Source organism: Leuciscus leuciscus (genome assembly GCF_965113295.1).
Source record: "Leuciscus leuciscus genome assembly, chromosome: 5".
NCBI lineage: Eukaryota > Metazoa > Chordata > Actinopteri > Cypriniformes > Leuciscidae > Leuciscus > Leuciscus leuciscus.
Genome location: NC_138729.1, coordinates 16,994,200 through 17,020,058, shown reverse-complemented (window position 1 = coordinate 17,020,058; position 25,859 = coordinate 16,994,200). Strand labels below are relative to the sequence as shown.

The window sequence follows — 25,859 nt, the reverse complement described above, 5'->3', positions numbered from 1 at the left end:
ATAAGCAATTGCTCACAGTAAAATCATGTCATCACACATATTGTTTATGTGTTGTGGTTATAGTATAGAAACAAAGAGTATTTTAATGTGAATGGATTGCAACTGCCTTACTGTTACTAAGATTTCTGACTTTTTCTATTAAGAAAATGAGGGAGGACTGGAAAATTTTTTTTTGTTGTAAGCAGCATTATGCCTTAAATACATTCGGTTGAACTTAAACTGTATTGATATTCCTTTGATCATTTTTTTTTTTTCATCTCTGTTCATAAATACTCTGTGCTACGATGCTGATTTAATTCTAGACCACATTTAGCATATAAAGTATGAGCTTGAAGGCTGACACTCTCACACCTTCACTTCACACACTTGTGCAAGCACACTTGAGAATAAACTAGATCAATCAACACCACACTGCCCTAAGTCTATCCCATGTGGTCTGTGTAATAGTACATAGATGTAAGCACACACATATAAATGAGTATACGTTTCAGCCACGTTTTATCACTGTAGTTGTGATAAAAGTGATATTGCATTTAAATAAAATATTATATGTATTATGCTACAATAGGTATTATATTACAGTGATGCATCATCTGGAATAAGGAATAAGGACTGGGATAAAGACGTTTAGTCCGACAAAGTGAAGCACAGCTCTAATTGCTAACACCACTATTAGTCCTGTAATACTCAGATTTACTCTCTAGAGTGCGCTGTTTTTCTCTTATAATTAAAGGTGCTGTGTTAATCGCTGTATTTAGTGGGGCACAGCAATACAAATCTTTGGTAATAGTTAAGATATGGAAATGCATAAATATGACACAAGCTAAAAAAAAAAAAAAGATTAAAAAAACTTCTACACATGCATTGTAGTACATAAATGTGAAAGAACCAATGGAAAGAACATGAACGATTGTCTTAATACAATTTTTTATTAAAAAAAGTAAGAGACACTTAGGCCTGGTTTCACTGACAGGGTGTAGATTAAGCCAGGATTAGGCTTTAGTTCAGTTGGGACATTTAAGAAGCTTTTATAAACGTCAGAAAAACACATTGTGCATCTTGAGACAAAACAATGGCACTGGCATATTTTAAGATACGTCAATGCAAGTTGCTTTTAGTTAAAACATCTCAACTTTGCATTTCAGTCTGGGATAGGCTTAAACCTGGGGTAAATGTTAAACTTGAGTATTTTCTTTTAAACACATGTAAAAGTTATTTATATTTGCAGGCCCTCAAGAAGAGACTTAAAAGGTGTACTAAGTTTTTTTTTTTTACTTTTGTTGTGAAAGTAGCATCCCACAAAAATAGTAGAATGTTAAGTTTTTGCTAAAACATTTCCTTTTGTTAAAACTGCACTATATGCTTTTGACCCATGATTAATTTACTGCAACTGAAAGTGTTCTATAAATGTATTAGTATTCAGCTGGTCACATGATCTCAACATGTCAGCCATGAGTGGCAATCTCACATTCATGTAAAATAACACAACTTTTTTTTGGGGGGGGGGGGGGGGCTACTACTGATATGATTGGAGTCTTCATTTCATGTGAGGGTAGCCTATATCATTTTACATAATCCGCAAAAAGCACTATTTCCTTAGGTGTGGAATTACTTTAAAGTAAGTTCACATTTTTATACATAAGCATTTAGGTGATTATATTAGCCTGGATTTGTCATGGCCATACAACAAACTGATCCTTGATCAGGTCTAATAGACTCTGGCCTTCCATAAACTTCTTTAGATTACAACTGGTTCTGAGGTTACAACTGATTCTGAGATTATTCATTTATCAGCTGACATTGTGCCATAATGATTGCTCTCATAGTGGGCCAGAGGTCTGTACAGTGCTGAATATAATTACGTGTTCACAGTAGCAAACCTGTATATCAGCACAATTTCATGTTGTTAGCTTGGACTTTGTCATTGTCAGGCCTATAGCGTATTGTCAGCCAAATCAGGGTGTTACATAAAAAATTTGCTGTTCCAGGTGCAGTTCTGCTGAACTCTGATTTAAGCTTATTTTCGTTCCCATTCTCCTCCGGACGTAACATAGATGCTTTGAAACTTAATCTCACCTTCTTCTTTTTTTTTACACATTTTTCAAACATCAATAGATTTCACCATGAAAGAAAGTAAGTTTTTGTTTTTGTTTCTCTTCTTCATTCCATTCCCATGGTCTTGTGGTCTTGGGAGAGGCTGTGAAAGAGATTGAATGGTGTCTTTATGACCTGTCTAAATCCTCATGTTTTGACACTAAAGTTTTGTTGCCTGCCATGTGTGTTTAGGTTACATAAGTATCTGCAATCAGGTTCAGTGTTATTGTAAGGATAAGCAGAGTGCTGAAATACTTGTACAGAGAGATACGGCTCATAATCTTATCAAATTAGTCTATTATTAAGCTGTATTATTTTGCGTGAAATTTTAATAGAGTCTTTATTTCAAGTTTTTGCTTCTTTTTATTGTAAATTAGTTCTGAATTATTTAAAGATAACAACTGCAGCTCTGAATGTTCTTTTTCTTACTCAGTATATTGCAGATTTCACTATGGGAATGAAACCACAATGTAAAAAGTAGAAACTATCTTTTTTGGTAAAGGGCCAATCCACCAACAGTTTTGCTGTTTGTTTTTTTGTTTTGTTTTTTTGCTGGGGGGTCTTTATTCCATATCTATATTAATACGCTTAATTGATTCATTAGTATACCATTCATGCGAAGCAAAAACACACACACACACACAAAGAGATCGTAGATCATGCTGCGTGCACACACAAACATTCAGGAGCACAGAAACATCCTGTCAATGCTATTTCAGCGTGATATTTTGTGATAAATTAACTTCAATAGAATACTGGAAAGCTAAAAAGCTACAATGAAGTGGTAATGTATGTTTTTGATGTAATTAAACTTGCAGTTTCTTTATTATCAGAGAGATATTGTACAGATGCAGATAATGCATACACAGTCTCTCTCTCACTTTTTTAATAAGGCCAGGTTTTTTATTTCTTTTTGGAACTGATTGATCGTAGGCCTCATTGATCTGAGCTTAATTACTTCACTTTTTGTTTCTTCTATTTATTTATATTTTGCTGGCCGGTCGTTTTTGACCGGGAACACCACAAGTGTGACTTTGTTCCATTTTGTATAAAATAAAAGCATTTCAAAACAAACTTCATGGTTAATCAATGAAACACACTAGTCTGATTTTTTCCCTTATTTTGTTAAATGTGCTTTAAATGTACAAATAATGCTTTTACCACTCAAAAACTTAGGTGCAAGCTCAGACCAATGAGGCCTATGATCAATCAGTTCCAAAAAGAAATACAATTGAAAGAAAACAAGTTGACAAAGGCTGAATCCAATATTTTATGATAATATGGCATAATGAGCAATTTACAAGCAATTTTTAAAAGGCCGACCATTTTTGACCGGGAAAATCTAAACCAAAATATCCAAATCTTATGTTTACCTTAAAAAGCTAATAACCACCATGATAATAAAGGTGGTACAATAGAAAGCAACTTGATGAACAGATCTCCTCATAAGTGGCCTGTAAACATGGGCAATCAGGTTAACACACATTACAATAAAATTATGCAAAAAATATCAAATTAAATAAAATTAAATAACATAAAACGTAACACAAAATACACTAATGTAGATTACTGATAACAAAAATAAGAAATATGAACAAAGCTATTTATATATAATTGAATCATTTAATTATTATTAAATATAAAAAAATTTAATCAGGGACTTCAGGGGTTGTCCTTTTAGTGTTTTCAAATTATACAGTAATTCTAATTTTTACTTGCAAAAACTAGTTTTTTAAAAGCGTACAGATGTTACCACATGAAGCACATTTTTAAAGGGATAGTTCACCCCAAAATGACAATTCTGTCATAATTTACTCACTCTCATGTTGTTCCAAACCTGTATGTCTTATTTTTTTCTGCGGAACATAAAAGAAGATGTAAGGGTGGTTTGCCTACAGGGGTTCAGGCTGCAGGATTGCCGAATGACTAAAGAAACGTTATCAGCAAGATGATAACTCAGCAAGATAGTAGAAAACGTATCGGTTACCTAACGTAACCTCTGTTCTCTCTAGAAGAGGGAACGAGTATTGCGTAAGTAGCTTACGCTGCGGGAAAAGTCATCTTTCTCGAGATATGAAGCCAAAAAATTATCCTTAATTTTTATAATCTTGTCAACGCAGTGCAGCAGCACGCAGACCTAGAGCAGGCTAACTAGCGTGCTCATTGGCTGCCCTGCCGCAACTGCAGCAGCCTACCAGTGAGCCTGGCGTGACGTCACGCCCAATGGGAGCGCTCAGCGCCCCCGCGCATCACGGCCCGTAAGAGGGGCGTGGCTTAGCTTATAAAAGGAGGCTCGGGGGCTGCTTTCTCTGGTTTTTGTCGCTTGAAGCGAATGAGCTCGTGGCGCGAGCACGGCAGGTTACGCAATACTCGTTCCCTCTTCTAGAGAGAACAGAGGTTACGTTAGGTAACCGATACGTTCTCTTACGAGAGGTTCTCTCGTATTGCATAAGTAGCTTACGCTGCGGGAACTCCCTTGTCAACGCCGTGCGCGCCCAGCATCCACTAAATGAGTCCCAGGGAAGTCCGGGGAACACAAAGAGTGTGAGCCAGGTGGCCAATATGATGGCTAGCGCAAGTACACAAGCACACAATAGGGCATACAGAGCGGCGTGGCCGGTCTGACTGACAAACCCCTGTATGGTACAGCTCAACCAGGAGAGCTAAATCAACAGCAGTAGCCCGCGCACAGAAGTGGGCCGGCCTACGCGAGATTTAGACTGATAAAAGTTTAGCCTGCAGGGCGGGAACTTCCAGATTGTAAAATCTAACAAATGTAGAGGGGGAGGCCCAGCCCGCCGCCGTACAAATGTCATGAATGGAAATTCCGCTAGACCAAGCCCACGACGAGGCCATGCCTCTAGTAGAGTGGGCTCTGATGCCCAGTGGGCACTGCAGGTCCTTAGCAGCTGCGATAGCGTCCACTATCCATCTGGACAGACTGTGTTTCGAGGCGGCAAGACCCTTAGAGCGCCCACCAAACGAAACGAAAAGCTGCTCCGAGCGCCTGGCGGCGGCGGAGCGCATAATGTAATATCTCAGTGCTCTGACAGGGCAAAGGAGGTTACTGTCAACCTCGCTGCCGGTTGCCGGCAAAGCTGAGAGAGAAATGACCTGTGCTCTGAAGGGTGTGTCCAAAACTTTGGGGACGTAACGATGCCTTGGTCTGAGAATGACTTTAGAGTCATTAGGTCCGAACTCCAGGCATGAGGCGTTAACTGATAACGCATGAAGGTCACCCACACGTTTGACTGAAGACAGAGCTATCAGAAAAACGGTTTTGAGCGTGAGGTATTTCATATCCACCGTTTCCATGGGTTCAAAGGGATGCGCTTTCATGGCCTCTAAGACCAGGGAAAGATCCCAAATAGGAACCGAAGGGGGTCGCGGGGGGTTCATCCTCCTAGCTCCTCTCAGGAAGCGGATGATGTATTCGTTTCTCCCTAATGCGCGGCCCAGCGCCGAGTCGGCGAAAGCTGAGATGGGCGCAACATATACTTTGAGCGTGGATGGAGACCTGAGTGCTGAGCCCACACAAGGAGGCGTTCCGCCAGGGTGCAGAGTCTTTTGGATCTGACACCGCCTTGACGGTTCACATAGGCCACCACTGACGTGTTGTCCGTACGGACTAGTACATGGTGACCCTGTAGGTATGGGAGGAAGTGCTTGAGCGCCATCTCTAGACCGTTTATATGAAGGCGACTCTCCTGGTCTGACCAATGGCCAAAGACCGGTCTGCCCTCAAGGGCGCTCCCCAACCTCGGTTGGACGCGTCTGTCGAGACAACTTTCCGGTGCGAGACAACACCCATCGTCACTCCTGTGCGATACCATTTGGCTGCCAGCCAGGGCTGGAGGGCTGAAACACAGCCCTGATTCACCCTGACTCGTAAGCTGCCGGCAGTCCAAGCTCGGTGAGGCACTCGCGCTTTCAGCCAGCGTTGAAGCGGGCGCATGCGCAGTAAGCCCAGCTGGAGCACCGCTGCAGCTGAAGCCATATGCCCCAGGATTCGCTGGAATGTCCTCAGCGGCGCGTGACTGCCCGTCTGGAAAGACGCGGCGAGATGTCGAATGCGGCGCGCGCGCTGCTCTGACAATCTGGCCGTCATAGCCACCGAGTCCAGTTCTATCCCGAGAAAGGAAATTGACTGACGGGGCAGTAATGAGCTCTTGGTCCAGTTGACTGAGAGACCCAAGCTTTCCAGATGGCTGAGAAGCGCTGTTCTGTGAGACAAAAGCTCTGTCTCTGACTGCGCCAGAATTAGAAAATCGTCCAGATAGTTCAGTATCCGCATCTCCTGTCTTCTCAGGGGAGAGAGAGCCGCGTCCATGCACTTCGTAAATGTACGGGGTGCCAAAGATAGACCGAACGGCAGGACGGTGTACTGATAAGCCCGACCGTCGAAGGTGAATCTCAAGAATGGCCTGTGACGGGGTGTTATCTGGATCTGAAAATATGCGTCCTTCAGATCGAGAGAGATAAACCAGTCTCCCGGGCGAATTTGCGCGAGAATTTGTCTGGTTGTAATCATTTTGAACGGCTGTCTCATGAGAGCTTTGTTCAAATGTCTCAGATCTAAAATAGGTCTTAGCGCTCCGTCCTTCTTGGGTACGAGGAAATAACGGCTGTAAAAGCCCGACTCGCTCAGAGAAGGATGCACCTGTTCTATAGCCCCCTTGTGCAGCAGCTTTGCTATTTCTGCCTGAAGCAGATGCGCCACTTCTCTGCTCACTCTCGTCTCGGTCCGTGCTAAAAAGCGCGGTGGACGGCGAGCGAATTGAAGCGAATAGCCGTGCATTATAGTATTCAGCACCCAATCTGACACGCCCTGGATAGCTTGCCATGCTGTCGCACGCATTGCTAGGGGTCGAATGGTCTCTGGGTTCGGATCGCCGCGCTGCGCGGGATGGGGAACCTGTATCAGAGAAGATGGGGCGGCGCGCGCCGGTGCTCGAATACGGGGGCTCGCAGACAGTGGTGACCGGCTGTACAGCACGCAACGGCTCGGTCGCTATGGACGGAGCACATTTTGTTGCTAGAAACCCGTGGCGCGAGAGCAGCATGGGGGTTAACGTGTTTGTTGGTAAGCGCGCGCGCTTGTGAGCGGGCACAGAGCTTACATTCGCAACACGGCCAGTGCTTGGGAGCACTGGCACGCAACGGCTCGGTCGCTATGGACGGAGCACATTTTGTTGCTAGAAACCCGTGGCGCGAGAGCAGCATGGGGGTTAACGTGTTTGTTGGTAAGCGCGCGCGCTTGTGAGCGGGCACAGAGCTTACATTCGCAACACGGCCAGTGCTTGGGAGCTCTAAAGGATCTGCGTCCCAGGATAACTGTGTGACAGAGTTATCACAGTGGGTAGGCGTGGGCACAGAATTGTGGGCACATTCTCTACACTTAGCACTCGAGCGGCGCGTGCCCGCTTTATGAGAGTGCGCTCTGTGAGCGTTACCGGGGAGATCGTGTTTGTGTGTAGTGGTGAACACAGGGGTGTGGGCACATATTCTACACTCATGACACCTTCGGCGTGAGCCGGGAAACCCGAAACAATACTCTTTTTGAGATTTCTCTGGGTCGCCGTGAAAATGGCGTTTGTGTGCAGGCGAGCGAGTTGTGTTACTGGCTCGTTGGCTGCGATGTAAGCTGCTGCAGTAGCCTTTCCTAAGGGGACTGACAGAGCTGGGCGCTTTGATGGCGGTCCGGCCGCGGCGGGACTCAGCCATCTTTTCCTCCTTGCGGCTGCTAGGAGGACTTCGCGGGCTCAGGTTTCAGCGCTACCTTGGGCCGGGGTCCCCGGGGGGGAGGCGGTCTGTGGCGGCTGGCTGAGCGCGATCTAGGGCGGCCGCCCTGGCGTCGCTGCGAAGACGGAGGCTGAGCAGAGCGCTGTGACGAGCTGCGTGCAGGAGGCTGCTGAGAGCGGCCTGCAGAGGAGCTCGAGCGGCGGGGCAGGAAGAGGTTCATAGCCTGCGACGCCTTCTGTACCTCCGAGAAACGCTCCACGATCCCGCTGACCGCTGGGCCAAAGAGACCGGAGGGAGAGAGCGGGGAGTTGAGAAAAACGGAGCGCTCGGATTCGCTCATATCCGCCAGCGTCAACCAAAGGTGCCTTTCGGTGACAGTGAGCGAGGCCATAGACCTTCCGATGGCTTGTGCAGCGGACTTACTGACGCGAAGCGAGAGGTCCGTCGCGCTGCGCAGGTCCGCCAATACATCTGGATCCGGGCCTTTCTCGTCCAGATCGCGGAGGAGATCGGCCTGGAGAATCTGGAGCACAGCCATGGAGTGCAGGGCGGAAGCGGCCTGGCCGGCAGCAGCAAAGGCGCGGCCGACGAGGGCTGAAGTGGTCCTGCAGGCCTTGGACGGCAGGGCAGACTTTGAGCGCCATCTGGCGGATGGCGGGCAAAGGTGCGTTGCCACAGCTTCCTCAACCGGGGGAATTTGAGTATATCCCTTCTCGGCGGCTCCGTCCACTTGGGAGAGAGTCGAAGAGGCCGGAGAGCGGAGTCTAGCGGAGAACGGGGCGTTCCACGACTTAGAGAGCTCAGTGTGGAGCTCGGGCAGGAAGGGTGCTGACCTAGAGGCAGGCGCTTGGCGGCGGCTAGGCAGAAAACACCCGTCGAGCCTGTTGGGCGCGAGCGCCTTCGGTGGGGACCAGTCGAGTCCCAATTGGTCGACCGCTTTGGTGAGGAGGCGGAGAAGTTCCGCGTCGACACTGGAGCGGGACCGGCTAGACTCCTGTGCTGAGGATGAGGAGCGGTGAGAACCCGACCACTCCTCGCTGTCCGAGGCAAGGATAGAGCAGCTGTCTGCGATAGCAGCGTGGTCCGCTTCATCCAGGTCTCTCTTGTAAAAGAGATTTTTGATCTCAATGAGACTTCCTGGTAAAATAAAGGTAAATAAAATCCTCTGAGGCGACGGCAGTGCGGGCAAAGGCCGGCCGCTGCGCGTCGGGAAGGAGGGGAGGAGAAGGAGATAGCGAGGCTCGCGGGAGGGGCTCCGGCGAGCACTCAGCTACTGCTGCAGGTTCCGGTGGCCTCTGAGAGCGGCGTTTCTTCTTACGCGGCCCGGCGGAGGCAGACGGCAGGGGCGTCGAACAAGGCGAGTCGAGCCCGCAGGGTCGACATCGGTAGTTCTTCGCACAGTTCGCAGCCACCCGAAGAGAGGGCTTCTGGCTGCGTGGTCCGGGCGATGGCTGCGTGGTCCGGTCCAAGGCAGAGAGCGCAGATAACGTGGCGGTCTCTGTCGCTGAGCGGAGCTTTACAGGAAATGCAAGGCATTTTAACGTAAGCAATGAAAGGATATAATCGCCGGATAGCGAAGCAGGCAGGGATGCTGAAGGCGGCGAAGACGGCCGGCGAGTCCAGCGATGCGGAGAGCTTCGCTGAAGAGACAAAAATCAGAGAAAGCAGCCCCCGAGCCTCCTTTTATAAGCTAAGCCACGCCCCTCTTACGGGCCGTGACGCGCGGGGGCGCTGAGCGCTCCCATTGGGCGTGACGTCACGCCAGGCTCACTGGTAGGCTGCTGCAGTTGCGGCAGGGCAGCCAATGAGCACGCTAGTTAGCCTGCTCTAGGTCTGCGTGCTGCTGCACTGCGTTGACAAGATTATAAAAATTAAGGATAATTTTTTGGCTTCATATCTCGAGAAAGATGACTTTTCCCGCAGCGTAAGCTACTTACGCAATACGAGAGAACCTCTCGTAAGAGAACTGTACATTTCTTTTCGATTACCACTCACTGCTACTTATACCAACGACGGAAATAAGCACAGTTACAATAACAAAATATGTGGGAGAGCGTTGCTATAGTGTTACGATATTATATTGCAATAGGTAGTAGATTCAATTTAATACAGAATCAAAAGCACCTCATTTGTAATTAAAAGGGTTTAATGACAAAATGGTTATGGTTACACTTAAAAGAGTTACAAAATAGATGAAATAATAAAAACCTATACCATTAATCGTACCCAGTATATATGTAGAATGTTTCCTGAGAGATAGGAAGAGAGAGAGTGAGAGAGAGAGAGAGAGAGAGAGAGAGAGAGAGAGAGAGGCTTTAGAAAAGAGAAGAGAGAAAGAGCCAGAGCAAAGAAGCCCTTGTGAAAAGAAGAGCATAGAGAAGAAGAGAGCTAAGAGCAACGTTCAATCTTCTTTTATCCCTTCCTTGACCATGTGACTGAAACACAAATGTGAGACATTCAAACTGATCAATCAGATAATTACAACTTCCCCCATGGTACTAAAGGTGTACTGATGTTCCAAAAATGCCAGATCATGAGCCACAAGACAACTAAAGACCGCAACCAAAGACCTTTATCATTTATCATCGGACTTTAAGCATTCACAGTAACAAAAACTAAGACTATTAAAGGAAAATTGTTAGGAAGACAGAATATGTGTTTAGCTATTTGTACTGTATGGCTTTAAAGTCATGTCACTGAGTGAGGTGATCCATTTCTAATTTTGTTTTTGACAGTTTCGGAAGAAAATGTTGTCAGAATCCAAATCAAGGTCTATGACATTATATTCTGTGACATTAGGGACTTTGATCATGATTTCACTTTTTTTTTACTTTAGTTAGTGTGTAATGTTGCTGTTTGAGCATAAAGAACATCTGAAAAGTTATGATGCTCAAAGTTCAATGCAAAGGGAGATTATAATTTTTTTACAGAAATCGCTTTTTAAGGACTACAACAAATGGCTGGTAGGGACTACAACAAACTTCTTCCCAGGTTGGTGACATCACAAACCCTAAAATTTACATAGACCCTGCCCCTGAGAACACAATACACCAAGGGGGTGAGGCCATGTTGGGCTGCTTTATAGAAGAGAAAAAGTTGTTGTCGCTGTTTTTTTATACCCCGGAAAAGTTTGTCCTAAAGCTTACGAACTTAGAGAGGTTCATATTTATTTTAAAAACTGTTCCTGAACATTCAGGAACCTCAACAACCTCTGTGCACTGCAAATTTCACTGAGAACAGCTTCCAGAAGACAATGCAGGCTATACGCACAAAAGCTTCTCCTGAAAGATGTAGCTATTCCCATTTTGTTGGGACAATCTGTTGTTTATGGATCATTGTGTTTTCTTTTAACACTTACAATTATAAGCTTTATGTAGTTTCTATGATAGCTATAATGTAGACGAAGGGAAAAGCTTTGCCTCCTGTAGCCTGCTAACTAAAATTACAGTACTGATGTGTTTACTTTAGTTTTTGTAAGCTCTGGCTTTTGTAAGACTGTTCACCGCCCCTTAGGAAAATTATCCATGATTTTGTGATCGATTTCTGTTTGTATTACCATAGTTTTCCGAAAAATATGATTAAATGGTGGATAACATTGTATAAGAAAAAAATACTCTGAAACATCCAGTCAAATCAGTGCTTGCAAAGTCTGTGCTTGAAATCCGTTCAGCACAATCCTCTTGTTCGTTAACATTGTCAAGGTCTGAATCGGGCTTAAAATGGTTTGAAATTGATGCCATTGTTAATATTTACATCTGAGTAGAGCTTGTGGTTATGAAGGGGCGTGACATTTCCCAAATACGCGTTATGCGCTGCCAATCATAACACACTGGGCCAACTAACCAATCACAGCACATTTTATATTTTGGAAGGAAGGGTTTCATCAAAAATGGCGTGTTCAATCAGACTGGGGAGAGAGGAGCTGAAATAAGGTAAAATATGTGAAAAATAATGCGATTTTTTAACAATCAACCATCTAGTACACCCCAAAAACAAAATCAACACTTCGTAAAAGGGCTTAATAGGACCCATTTAATGCAGAAAGTGCTCTGTTAGGGTTAGGACGGTCATAGTATTTATAGCTGCATATTTAGATGGCTAAATTAATGTGCGTGTGTGTGTGTGTGTGTGTGTGTGTGTGTGTGTGTGTGTGAGAGAGAGAGAGAGAGAGAGAGAGAGAGAGAGAGAGAGAGAGAGAGAGAGAGAGAGAGAGAGAGAGAGAGAGGTGGAGTGCAAGAGATAAAGGATGAGTGAGTTCTTAAGTAGAACATCATACAGTAGTTCAGTCATTGGGAGAGTCTCATACTGATGCCACTCCTTTCACTCTCCCACGTCAAGTCAAAGCATGTGGTTGGGTCAGGTTCAGTATGTGCTAGGTACATATTTCTACACACACATACACATAGACAGAAGATACACTCCTACTGTATACAAACTAAGAAACACTCAGCAATACGCCTGCGGTTTGTGATTGAAATTGCATGGGAACACACTCTGTCCTGCATTCCAAATCACATGCGAATCACCTCCCGGGATCTGTGCCGATCTCTCACCATGACAACCAAACATGTCTCCACAAGTCACCAGAATGAGTCAACTCTTCTTGTGAGCTTCATAAAAGGGCTGATAGTAACAGGGAATATTACATTGCCTGGGTATCGCTATGTGAATTTGCAGCTTCCTGCGTGGCAGGAACATTGATCTTTGTCTTGTTTAAAATCAACTAGTTGGGGAAACATGTCAAGAACATATCATCCCTGGGTTATATTTCAATCCAAAATCAAAAGAAATAGGAATTGTATTACACAAAAACAACATAAAGCCTATATTTAGGACCATTAAGATGCTTTAATATATTTTTTCATGACAATTAAAGTCTTCCCCCTTTTTTATTTGTTACTGCAATGGTAGTTTTTTTTGGAACACTTCCTTATTACATATATACTTACCATAGTAATAACAGTAAATGATGCATGAATACATGCAAGTATATGTACAAGTACATGTAGTTGATTAATGTAAAGTTGCTCAGTACTTAAATGTATAATTACACAATGACACCTTAAAATAAAGTGTAACCTTTTTTCTTTTCTTTTTACTATATTACACAAATAATGAGAAATAACCATTGAAATAGGTATTACAAAAAACTCTGTGTCGACACATCAAGATGATGAGGTTTGGCTTATAATATTTGTGGTATGTAGAAAGATTTTTTGTAATTCAGCAAGCGCTTTAAATTATGACAGTAAGGTGACAGTAAAAACTTTTACATTGTTTCAAAATAATTCTGTTTCAAATATATGCTGTTCTTTTGAAATGTCTATTCATCAAATCATCAAATTTCATTGTTTTAAAAAAAGCTGTTTTCAGCATTGATAATAAGAAATGTTTCTTGAGCAGTAAATCAAATTTACAATTTAAAAATATATTCAAATAGAAAACAATTATTTTTGTTATTAATTATTAATTTGTTATAATTATTATATTTCACAACATTACTCTTTTTACTGTATTTAAGAAATAAATTAAAGCTTGGTGGGCTTAGGAGACTTCTTTCAAAAACAAACAAATTAAAAATCTTATCTGTGCTAAAAAATCTTTTATTTTAATATGAACTCAAACATATATCATCAAACCTTGATAAGACCATTTCTAACATTTACTTAATATAGCTCTATATGCCAACAACTGTTTCAGAGAAACATCTATGATAGAGTTGAAGCTTAAAATATTACTGAGTTCCATTATGTCTCCTGAGCTCTGAGGAGAGTTATTAAAATTTCCTCTAGCTTTTTTCTGCTATTAATGAATAGCTCTGGACTAGACTGTTTTACTGCTTTTGATGTTTAATGAAAATTCCAAGATTCGCAGAATGCTTGTTGCACAGAACTCACGTTAAACACAAAGTCAATGAACCATTACCTTACTTTCCAAAATGTGACAAATGAAAGCTCTAAACAATATAATTTACTTGACTCAGCTCCCTGTGGCATGGAAGTCATTTTGTCAGCTCCATTATTAGTAGAGCAGAAGTCATAATGTAAGTAAAGGCTTTTGTCATAAGGTTTTTATTAGAGAAGGACTGAAAATTTACACATTTACAATTTGAAGGATTGTAAAGTAGTAAAGATCATGCTTATTACTCATGCCCCAGATAGATGGTTTATTGCCAGACAGAGCAACTTTGTACTTTAATCTAAATTAGTGTCAAGGCCGTTTGGCTTATTTTGGCCCATGGAAGAGCAGGTCTAGGGCCAGCTGTGTAATTGGCTGAGGATTAGCCATTTGAAGTGACAGTACAAGACTTCCCCTGATCAATTCCAGAGACAATGAGACTTCATACAGGCTGCACAAGCTGAGGGAAGGCATGGCTTGAATCACGTAGGCTTACTACAAATAAAGCCCCACTTAAAGTTCTTCAAAACGCAACAGCGTAAACATCTAGAATTAGATTTAATGATCATGTCCAACTTGATGCTTGACAATTTTTCACCACATGACTTTATTGGCACAGTATAGAATTAGGCTTCAAATTCAGCGTAAAATGTAATCTAATCGGATTAATTTCTTTTTACAATCATAAATAAAGACACAAATGCAATGCTAGATTGTTTCCCATCTAATCTTTGATTTGCTCATCAGAAGAGATGTGATGAGATAATCTGGAGAATGATGCAGAGATTCTGTGATGAGAAGTCCATCTCATCTCACTCACATTCCACACAATCCAGTAGTTTTCTGTACTCTCTGGCTTGCGCTATAGAACATACTGTACCTGCCAGATTCCTGACATGCCATGTGTCTGGATGACGTTAGTTAAGAGTATGTGTCTATACAGCTCATCATTTCATCATCTGATTGTATTTTGAGCAACAACTCAGTTGAAACTTCTCCTTTGGTGTATGCTAGTGAAAATAAACCTATACCAAAATGTATTTAAAATACATGCATTTCATACTAAGTACACTACAAAAACCATTAACATATTTACTGCCATATTGCTTGAGACTTACTGATATAAATATTGTAATTAAACTTTATGTGGAGTAATTCCACATTCTTAATTGCACAGTGCACATTTCTTAATATTAAGCCTAAAATGTGTTTTAATATCACTATTAGTAACAATAGTATGATCACTGTATAATATCACTTTAGCACAATCAAATATACTTAAGTATATATTTTGTTGAACCTCAGTACTACTTCCGGATAACTAAAGTGCATTAAGTACAAAATTTGTAGAATTTTTTCAGGGGATCTGAACAGAGGACTCAAACGCAGAGGTAACGTGAACCAAGTTTATTAGAACCTGGGGAAATACAACCTCCAAGGTTAATGACACAAGTGCTCAAATGGTAAGGTGAAGTGAGGAATCTCCAGAGCTGTCCGTAATGCTCATTGGACACACAGGCTGAGGAGACCACCTCTGAAGCAGCACCCACCTCGGACAGGGAACGAGATGAGACAGAGAGAACAACCTGGAAACAATCAGCTGTCACTCCTCGTCTAAGCATCCTGGGCACAGTGGTGCACATACAACACAACAGCATAGATCCACATGAGACAAAGCCTAAAATGATCTACTGACAAACATGGGCAGACACAGCAGAGAATATAAAGGAAAATGGAACAAGCGACAGGTGTGGAAATATGCTTGTGATCTGTGCGCAGCTGCACTGAATCAGCACTGATTGCCCAGGTCACAAGCTGCAGAAAATGACAGGACAAACACAGACAACAGGGAGAAGCCTTTGATGATGCACCCTGAACCGTGACAGAATTTAAGTATACCAAAAGTATGGCAGGGTATTTACAGTATAGTAAGTAAATAATATGTACATGTACAGTATTTATAATATACTTAGCATAAAATAAATTTATTTTAAATACATTTTGGTATATTTATTTTTTACTATGGTGGTGTATGAAGAATCTTAAAAAACCTGGTGTGCATCATACCTGAAAATATTTAAACATGTACAGACCTGATTAGAATTGCAGCTTTATATGATTCATTGTATAATGTTAGAGGAGTCACTGTAATTGCTGTAATAGAATCATAAAAAAATCAGCCCACAGTTCTAGGGATGCACCATATAACGTATCGGTGCAATAGCTATTATCGGCCAAAATTAGAGTTTAAAATAGTTTATATTAAGTCACAACTTCTTGCTACTGGGGTTCCTCAGGGATCAGTGCTTGGACCACTTCTCTTCTCCATCTACATGTCATCACTAGGATCTGTCATTCAGAAACATGGCTTTTCCTATCACTGCTATGCTGATGATACACAACTCTACTTCTCATTCCAACCAGATGATCCAACGTTACCTGTTCACATTGCAGCCTGTCTGACAGACATTTCTTGCTGGATGAAGGACCATGACCTTCAACTCAACCTTGCCAAGACAGAGCTGCTTGTGGTCTCACCAACCCAACACTTCAGCACAACCTCTCCATTCATAGGTTTGTCAACCATAACTCCTTCCAGGACAGCCAGGAATCTTGGAGTTGTGATTGATGATCATTTAAGCTTCACAGACCCATTACTACAATGGCCCGGTCCTGCAGATATGTTTTATACAACATTAGGGAGATTAGACCCTTCCTATCAGAACAGGCCACACAACTCCTTGTCCAAGCTCTTGTTCTCTCCAGAATGGACTATACGCTGATTTCACGCAGCCGTTATTTTGAAATCGAAAGCGAGGCTCCGGTGGGAAGAAAACCGGAAGTGTCGCCTTTAATCACAGGAGAGTCGTGAATGCGATGGAGTATTGTTGTGTTTAATGTATAAAATTAGTTATTCTAAAACTGTACATACATTTCTTTCATACTTTAGACTATATACAGTGAAATTCATTTATAAATAAAACATTTTTTTATATATATAATTCAGAAAGTAAAAAAAGAAGCAGGAATGAACTATATACATATCCTATATTGGATATTAACATCCAATAGTGTAAATCGCGGCAGCAGCTTCTGGTTGGTAGTCCAAGGCATTGTTGTTTATCTTTACTTCCGGGGTTCTTCCCACCGGAGCCTCACTTTCGATTTCAAAATGGCGGCTGCGTGAAATCAGCGTTTTGTAATGCTCTCTTAGCGGGCCCTCTGGCATGTACTATCAAGCCTTTGCAACTGATCCAGAATGCAGCAGCGAGGGTGGTCTTCAACAAGCCGAAGAAAGCCCACGTCATACCTCTCTTCATCAGTTTGCACTGGCTGCCAATAGCCGCTTGCATCAAATTCAAGGCACTGATGTTTGCCTACAAGAAAACCACTGGCTCTGCACCAATATACCTAAACTCACTAGTTCAGACTTATGCGCCCTCCAGACGCTTGCAAGTGAACGACTCCTTGTGGTGCCATCCCAAAGAGGCATGAAATCACTCTCACAGACCTTTTCCTGGACTGTTCCCAGCTGATGGAATGACCTGCCTATCTCAATTCGAGCAGCAGAGTCTTTAGCCATTTTCAAAAACGGTTTTTCGTCAGCACCAAGCCAAATTATATTCTATACTATTCTATTTGTTTTGTTTTTCTGATAAAAAAGCGTACTGTGCTAGACTAACTGAGACTTGTTACAGCACTTGTATACTGTTGCCCTCTTGTTTGTCTGATTGCTTCTATTCTCCTCATTTGTAAGTCGTTTTGGATAAAAGCGTCTGCTAAATGATTAAAAGTAAATGTAATGTAAATGTAAATTAGAGTTTAGATTTTAAAGTATTGAATTGGTTGATATTGGACATACATTCATTCGAAGATACTGAAATTTTAAAGAAGATGACATGAGCATGACATGCCTTTTTATTATTTTTATATGCTCCTTGAGGTTCACTTATAATGTTAGTAAAGTTTTTTGCACACAAAAAAACTTTTTGTGTCATTCTGATCCTCTGTCAGAAACCTTCCATTTTAGTGCTGTGTCTCCTTTAAGACTTGACAGCAAACAGCCACTGTTATGACTGGCTAATATCATTGCTCTAGAAAAGTCATCAATGCCCCCTTCTATAGACTGGTGCAGGTATGACATCAGAACCTGAAAGAAAAATTCACCACTGGTTCCTTCTAGAAATCCTATGGGATTTTATCATGTTTTTTTGTTTTTTTATGGGTAAAATAAAGCCTGTGGTAAACATACAGTAACTTGACGTATAATTACACACCTATAGTGAAAATGCGAACTTTGAAGCGTTTATGCTCGTTTTTTAAAACGTACGTTTTTTTAACAAGTAACTGGATAAGACAGCTTGGGGTGTGAGTGTGTGCACTGTATGTTGTAGAACAAAACGTCAAAGTATCGTCAAGTTATGTTTGCCAAAGGCTTTATTTTACTCATAAATTGAAAAACTCATTAGCCTATAAAGCCCCATAGGAAAATCTCGAAGGAACCAGCGGCGACTTGGGCTTCTGGGTTCTGACATCATATACCTGCATCTCTCTATTGCCCCTCTATCAAATCATCATATACAGACAAAGCATTGAGGAAGTGCTTACTTATGCTTTGTGATGTGGCTGCTGTACAGTTGTCACTACTTCTTCTTTCAATAAAACGTTCACTGCAATTGATTACAAAACAATTTGCAGTGGAATGCTCCAAACAAACATAATCCTCCAATGTGAGTCAAGATTTCATGTAATGTATTCCAGCCTTTAGGTGAATAACCACCCAGCAAACATTCAGAACACCATATCAACTACCTGGGAAATCCCTGACAACTGCATCATGTTCTAGCAAGCACCCAGAACACTCTAGCATCTTGGTGATGAGCTTTACAAGAGTAAGTGCGCTTCAAAAAATGTATTAAAATCATCAGAATTCTGCACTTTTTTTCCTCCAGTCTTTGCAGACATTTAAGTGCAAATTCTGTGTGAACCTTGTAATGAATTATGTCAAAATACTTTGGTGATTCTCTAAATACACTGTCTGCTTTTAAGTCACCAGTTATCTTTTGACTTCTATCATATCATATAATTTCATGGGAAAACCACTCATGACACAAGCTGATGATATCTTAAAAGATAGGTATGCAAGTATCCACCTCCAGGCCACACTTAGTGCACAGTTAGTGCAACGCTTTAGTTTGGCACTGCATAGGGCTCTACCTCTCCAGAGGTAACAAACACCTAATGGCACAGGATTAATTAGCCCCCTTGAGTAAACACTTCCGTTGAATCAGCAGAAGTGGCTTAAGGTTTGAGGGAGTAAGCTACAATTCATTTCTATGAAAAACCAGCTTATATCTATCATAAGTATCCAAATATCTTTGTAATGATTGCCTTAATGCATGATGGTTTATTTTAGTATTTTGAGTATTTTGATCGCTTCCTTGATTTGTAATGAATATACTGTATACATACCTGATTTTCTAGGAACCTCAGACTTGGTTATGCAACTTACCTGCCAACTAAGCCATCTCTGATTGCTCTGATAACATCAACATTTGACCTGTTTCTAACCTATTGTCTCTGTCCCAAGCAGCTGTGTCTCTGTTGCAATTTCAGATTAATGATGTGGAAAATTTGCCCCTATTTTCAGTCCTCACTTATGTACTCATTGCTATAGAGCAGATTCAGGTAAAGGTTAAGGAAACACACTGATTAGAAGTCATGATTTAACCGGTAGGTTATAGACAGATTGTGTTTTTACTTATATTATGGTGTAACACACTCCCAGGACACACTGTGGTTGGCATGGTGATGATAAAATGTCCGGAGGGAACTAGAGGAAACATCAGAGACATGGGACAGCAGCAACAAAAGCCGTTGCCAGAGTTACCTAAGAAAACAGTTGTGCATGTATGTGCTTCTTTTTTCATGTGAGCCTTTGAGTCTTTTTAAGTTTTTGGGCTTTAAGTGTTTTTGCGTTCCCATAGCAAATACAAGGGTACACTATGTCTCTGCCTGTCTCAGTGTCCACTGTCCCGCATATACTCACTGTTTTCTGTAATCCCTCTTATAACTCCAGCTGTCACTGAAAAACCTTTGATCCTCATGAAAGCAGTGTTTGCATACAATGTGAAAAGTCATTTGTCACAATCATGTCTCAGTTGATGTGTCTATTCTACACAATACATATAAATACAGACAGTGACTTTAATCACCCTGTTAAAACAAACAAACATTGGTTATTACCAGACCCAAACAAAATCAATTTGAAAAAAGCATTTGTAGATTTCCACAGAATTGGGACGCCTGTCATTTAACAAACTTCAATACATCCTCAGCCCCTTACATGTTTAAAGATCTCATATTTTGGCTTTTTAATAATTCCAAATAACACTTCAGCAGGATACTCTCTGTCCCATTTAACACATTTTGACATATTTCAAACCATTCTGGAAAAATATACAGATTTTCCCTGAAAATCAGCAGAGAAAAATGTCCCACAGATTCTGCCCGGGCCTGTATTACACCCTCTTTACTACTATCGGCTTTGTGGCTAAATATAACAAAGAATGCCTAACAATAAAGTTTCTGTTTAAAGCTCAACCCTATTCTAATAAACTCCATGACTGACTGATTATAAATGCATCATGTAAACACATTAGCCCAATCTCAAAAACTCAATTATGCAGTATTGCATATATTTGTCGCAGAGAAGGGAATGCCAGAATGCATTGCAATGAGCTTGTGAAGAACATTTAAAAGAATCAAACATTAATTAATACACAGATGGGCAACAGCATCATAAAATGGCATATTTTGCAATTTAATGTACTCTTGAGTGTTATTTTTATGGACATAAACGAGAATTAACATTGATTAAATGTTGATCACATTATTGGGCTGAATCAGTAGGCAATAAAAGGCAAGAGCCACTACATTTACAGAAGTATATAGCGATTAAAACATGTATATCTTAGTTTATTTAGAATATTGTGAATAATGGTTATTACGGTAGTAATCTGTATTTACTTAGTTTATACCACAAGTGTTATATTTCTTTTATACAACAGTTCGACAGAGCAGGTATTTAAATAAATAAGAAACAACCATGGATTGCTTAAAAAACCTTCTTGTGTGAGGAACTAATTTCTTCCACTATGGATTTAAATCTCCAGTTGGCAGTTTAACAGATAAGCCCAAGCCTTCGTTTTCTAATTAAAAAATGTGGAACTAGCAACAATGGTGTGGTGTCTGTCAGTATAGAAAATTTCATAAACAATAAAGCACTAGACATGAGTAGCGAACTTCACTTTACTCATTACTTAGGTTTTCACACACATTACATCATTACACAGCACTTCCTTACAGCATTCTTTCAAAATAGTAGTCCCAACACAATTCTACCCATAAACACAACATTTTCCCTTTTTTAAAAAAAAAAACAGAATAGAACATCAGAATGATATCAACAATGCAAACACATCCACACATCAGATCTAAGCCTGGACGGGACGCGGAGGTTCTAGGTGACTTACCCCCAGAGGTATTTAACACCATCTCTTCAGCGCGGGCGCCGTCTACAAGACGTGCGTACACCTTGAAGTGGAACCTGTTCATCGAGTGGTGTTCTTCTCGCCGAGAGGACCCCCGAAGATGTTCGATAGGGTCCGTGCTTTCCTTCCTGCAGCAAGGGTTGGAGCGAAGGCTGTCATCAGGTCATCAGGTTCCTTAGTAGGGGCGAGACGGTTAAATCCTCCTTGACCCCCCTCCATACCCTCTTGGGACCTTTCCCTGGTGCTTCGAGCACTTCAGGATGCTCCCTTTGAGCCTTTGCAATCAGCAAACTTAAAGCTTCTGTCCATGAAGACTTTGCTGCTGGTTGCACTGGCCTCCATCTAGAGGGTAGGGGACCTGCAGGCATTTTCAGTCGACGAATCGTGCCTAGAGTTCGGGCCGGGTGACAACCATGTTGTACTGAGACCCCGGCCTGGCTATGTGCCCAAGGTTCCTACCACTCTCTTCAGGGACCAGGTGGTGAGCCTGCAAGCGCTGCCCCTGGAGGAGGCAGACCCAGCCCTGGCTTTGCTCTGTCCTGTCCACGCTCTGCATCTGTACGTGGACAGAGCTCAAAGTCTCAGGACCTCAGACCAGCTCTTTGTCTGTTACGGAGGCCAGCAGAAGGGAAATGCTGTCTCCAAGCAGAGGATGGCCCACTGGATAGTGGATGCCATCACCTTGGCTTACCAAGCACAAGGCGTGCCCTGCCCGCTCAGGTTGCATGCTCACTCCATGAGAGGCGTTGCATCCTCCTGGGCACTGGCCGGTGGTGCCTCGCTAACAGATATCTGTAGAGCTGTGTGCTGGGCGACACCTAACACGTTCACTAGATATTATAGTCTACGTGTAGAGCTCTATATCTCTATAAATCCTCCTGTGTTCTCACCCTAAACGGGTAGAATCACTGAGAGGCCCGGCTCTGTCGGCTTGCTGCGCCCTACTGTGCGCCCCTTATTGCTCCAGAGTGAAAAACCTGTTGAGACCTCCAACACCCTCGGCCCTCGGGTCAAGACTGAGTCCCATATGTGTGAACCTGCGGGGATCCCATATGTGTATTTCTTCCACGGCTGCACCTAAACAGAAGCCCGTTTCTTTCCCTTGGGCTAAGTCACCCAGTATTCATATGCAGTACAACCTTCGGGTTATTCCATATGTATATCTCCACATAACTCCTTCGGGGAAGAATGTGGGTTCTGCAGCGTTCTCAGTGTTATCCAATAATCTCACTGTATGGGTTATCCCGCAACAGTGACAGATATACTCTGTGTAAGCCCTCTCCAATCATCCTTCCAGACAAGAAGGGACAAGAGGCTTGCACAGGGCACTGGATGGGGTCAGCAGCTGTGGCCCTTTGGCAGGGTATTTCTCTGTCGACTATTTGTCGGTCTCGACATGGCGTCAACTGACCGACTGAAGAGGAATGTCTCGGTTACATAACCCTCGTTCCCTGAAGGAGGGAATGGAGACGCCACGTCCCGTCGCCACATCTGCTGTGGCCCATTGGGGCAGCCAGCTTATTGGCTCGGCTCCTCAGCAAAAAACTGAAGTGCAATCGTACCTGCTCCTCATTACATACCCGCGCTGCGTGGCTGAACAGCTGATGCAAATGATTGCACGCCAATGTGCATTGGCTCGTTTAGTTTCACTCGGAGTAGATTGGCCTCTCTAGCGAGATTCCTATTTGTCGGTCTCAACGTGGCGTCTCCGTTCCCTCCTTCAGGGAACGAGGGTTACCATATGTAACCGAGACGTTGTATTCAATTGTTTTGATAGAGGGAAACCAGATACATTTCTTGTTTCAGGGTAATTTGTTCTTCAGACATTCTTCTTTAAACACAATAACTGTCAGCTATTTAAAAAGTTACCTACATTTGGCTCCTGACCATTGAAAATGGGTAAAATTCAGCAATTTGAACATGGAGCTGCTTTGAGATCCCCATATCTATGGGACTGAACTATATAGGGCCTAAAAAATTAAGATTCCAAAAGAAAAATGTATTAAGAATGAGAATCTAGAAGGATATTAAGATATCTTGAATACTTTTAGATTCTAGTTTTAACATTATTTGTTCTTTAGGTATTCCTCTTTAAATCAGCTGTATGCATAGTGACCCACATTTGGTTTTTGAGCACTGAAAATGTGTACAATTTACCAATTTACTGGAGCCACATTAACATGCCCATATCTCTGGGATTGAACCATCGAGGGCCTTTAAAATGTTTCTCCCTTGTTCTGCATTTTTCTGTGTACTGCACTTCTCCTACGGGGGCAGTAACTTGGAGGGAATTTGAAATGGATTTAGCCTGATCAGCAGCAGATTTAATCTGGTTTGCTATCGTAACAGCTCTTTCCAGTTTAAGATCAATTTCTAGTAAAAGTCTCTCATGTATTCATGAGCTAAGCACATTCTCTACTAGCAGATCGCAAATAATTTTGTCAATACTGTCAATACCGAATTCACATGAAAATTCAAATAATCTACTTGTTTAACCCTCTGGGGTCTGAGCTGTTTTCTGGCCCTGGAGGTGTTCTGACATGCTCTGACATTTGTGCTTATTTCTGTTACTTGTGACATTGTCATGGTTAAAGTCTTATTACACTGTATTTAGCACAAACTCTGCTACAATAATATATCAGCAGCATGTATGTAAAAGTTTGTAGTTTTGAGATAATGAAATTTATGGGTGGTTTGTAAAAAAAAAAAAAAAAATTGTCACTGAAATAAGGCCATGAAACCCATACTGATTATTTCTTCACAAGACTTTTGAAAATTGTATCACGTAGCCTAGAATATTTGCTCCAAAACTATGTGAAAATCACCCTGACTGCTCATTCAGATAAGACAATATATTGATTTAAAATTTCTAAAGCCCTATTCGCACGGGATTAGTATTACCCCTGGACCTCTGTAATTAAGAAATTACCCCCTGACGTCTGTGTTTTTGGTGGCTCATTCATACGGGCAAATAAATGTTTGTAATTCCCTCGAGTTTACGGACTTTACAGCGTGCGCCCACCCATTCACACTTCACTAGCTGAACGTGCTGAAACGAAGATCGCGCTGCAGTATTGCAATTCAAGAAAAGAACTTATTTAAAACCAATTTATTAGAGAAATATATTATATATATTATAGAATATGATATTATTGTATAAATATATAATATATCTTCTTTTTCTTTTATTCTTTGTCCATATTTACAACAAGCCTGCCTGAAGAAGGTATTATAAATACCGAAACGTCGCGATAGGCTTGTTTTTCTATTTCTATTCATTTTATTTGGTTTATTTCATTTTATATCATTTTTACTCTTTCACACTTTGATTTCTTGAGATACTTACAGGATGGATGTCTTTAGAGGCCGTGTGAGACAAAGAAATGCTCCACGATACAGACTACTAAATTACACTACCACAAAAAGCGTCCAAACTTTCCAAAAGAGCTTCCATGTTGCGCCAAAATACTTAATTTGACGTTTCCATGACTTTTGCAGCACTTCATAGTTTTTATTGGAGAAAAACTATAATCGGATTGGAGTAGAGCATATCGAGAGATTTTATTGTTAATATAGTTTTAATACAGACGTAAAATGGACTGTTAAACGGCCCATAATGGTTATTACGTTCTTTAGGAAACGATAGGCTCACAGAAAAACAGCCCTAATCACAGACATGGGGATTCGCACGGGACTGGTATTATCAGAGGACCCCTGTGTTGGCCGAAATACGGTAGGTAATTTTCGGGGGAATTTTTACAGACATTTTTACAGACATGGCAGATTCGCACGGGATAAAAATCACAGACGACCTCTGCGATTATTACAAATTACCGGAGGTCCCTAGGTAATACTAATCCCGTGCGAATAGGGCTTAAGACGTGTTTTGTGTGAGAAAGCTTTATGCGGGAGGTGTGATCATCTCATTAATATGTATGGATTTTCACACCTGAGAAAGACAAAGAACCTTTACCATGTTCATATACAGAGACTCATGTGAATGTTGAAGTCAGCAGGACTCAGTGGCATCTGGTCCCAGAAAGAAAAGAAAAAAAGTGAACATACTGGTATCAAGAGAAACTAGGCCTGCACGATTTTGGGAATAAATTTTAGATTTTTCTGGTTAAAATTGCTTTTTAAAATTCACAGAATACACACACACACACAAATGTTTCCAACAATATAGAATATAATGAACACCAGGTTTGTTGTGCCTTGTAGGCATAGGCTATGCGCAGTGCTGCATAAAATAATAATAACAATAACCTATAGCAGCCTATAAATCTTCCAAAAGATTTCAGTAACAACTACGCTAGAGAAAAATATATTGATTATCATATGTTACTTAAAATGTTTCCATTTGTTATGATGATATGAAATAAGATAATAGTAAAAACATAAAGCCTAATGTTTTTGGTGCGTTTTGCTTTTCAAACACGATCGCGCTCCAAAATATGATACATTCAAACGCACAGCATGCTCCAAAATATGAAACATTATGGTTACCATATTATACATATCTACGTTTGAGCAGATATCCACAAACAGTATTTAACAGTAAACACGGGTCTA

The 25,859-nt window shown here is 41.7% G+C and overlaps 1 protein-coding gene across 1 annotated transcript in view; it reads left to right on the top strand.

The window, feature by feature from the left end:
• The first annotated feature begins 2,108 nt into the window (after positions 1–2,108).
• The window catches only part of usp2b (ubiquitin specific peptidase 2b), a 47,940-nt gene continuing 24,189 nt past the window's right edge, over positions 2,109–25,859 (top strand). The window contains exon 1 of the mRNA XM_082171483.1: positions 2,109–2,133. The gene's annotated coding sequence lies outside the window, so the exon portion shown is untranslated. The remainder of the gene's footprint in view (positions 2,134–25,859) is intronic.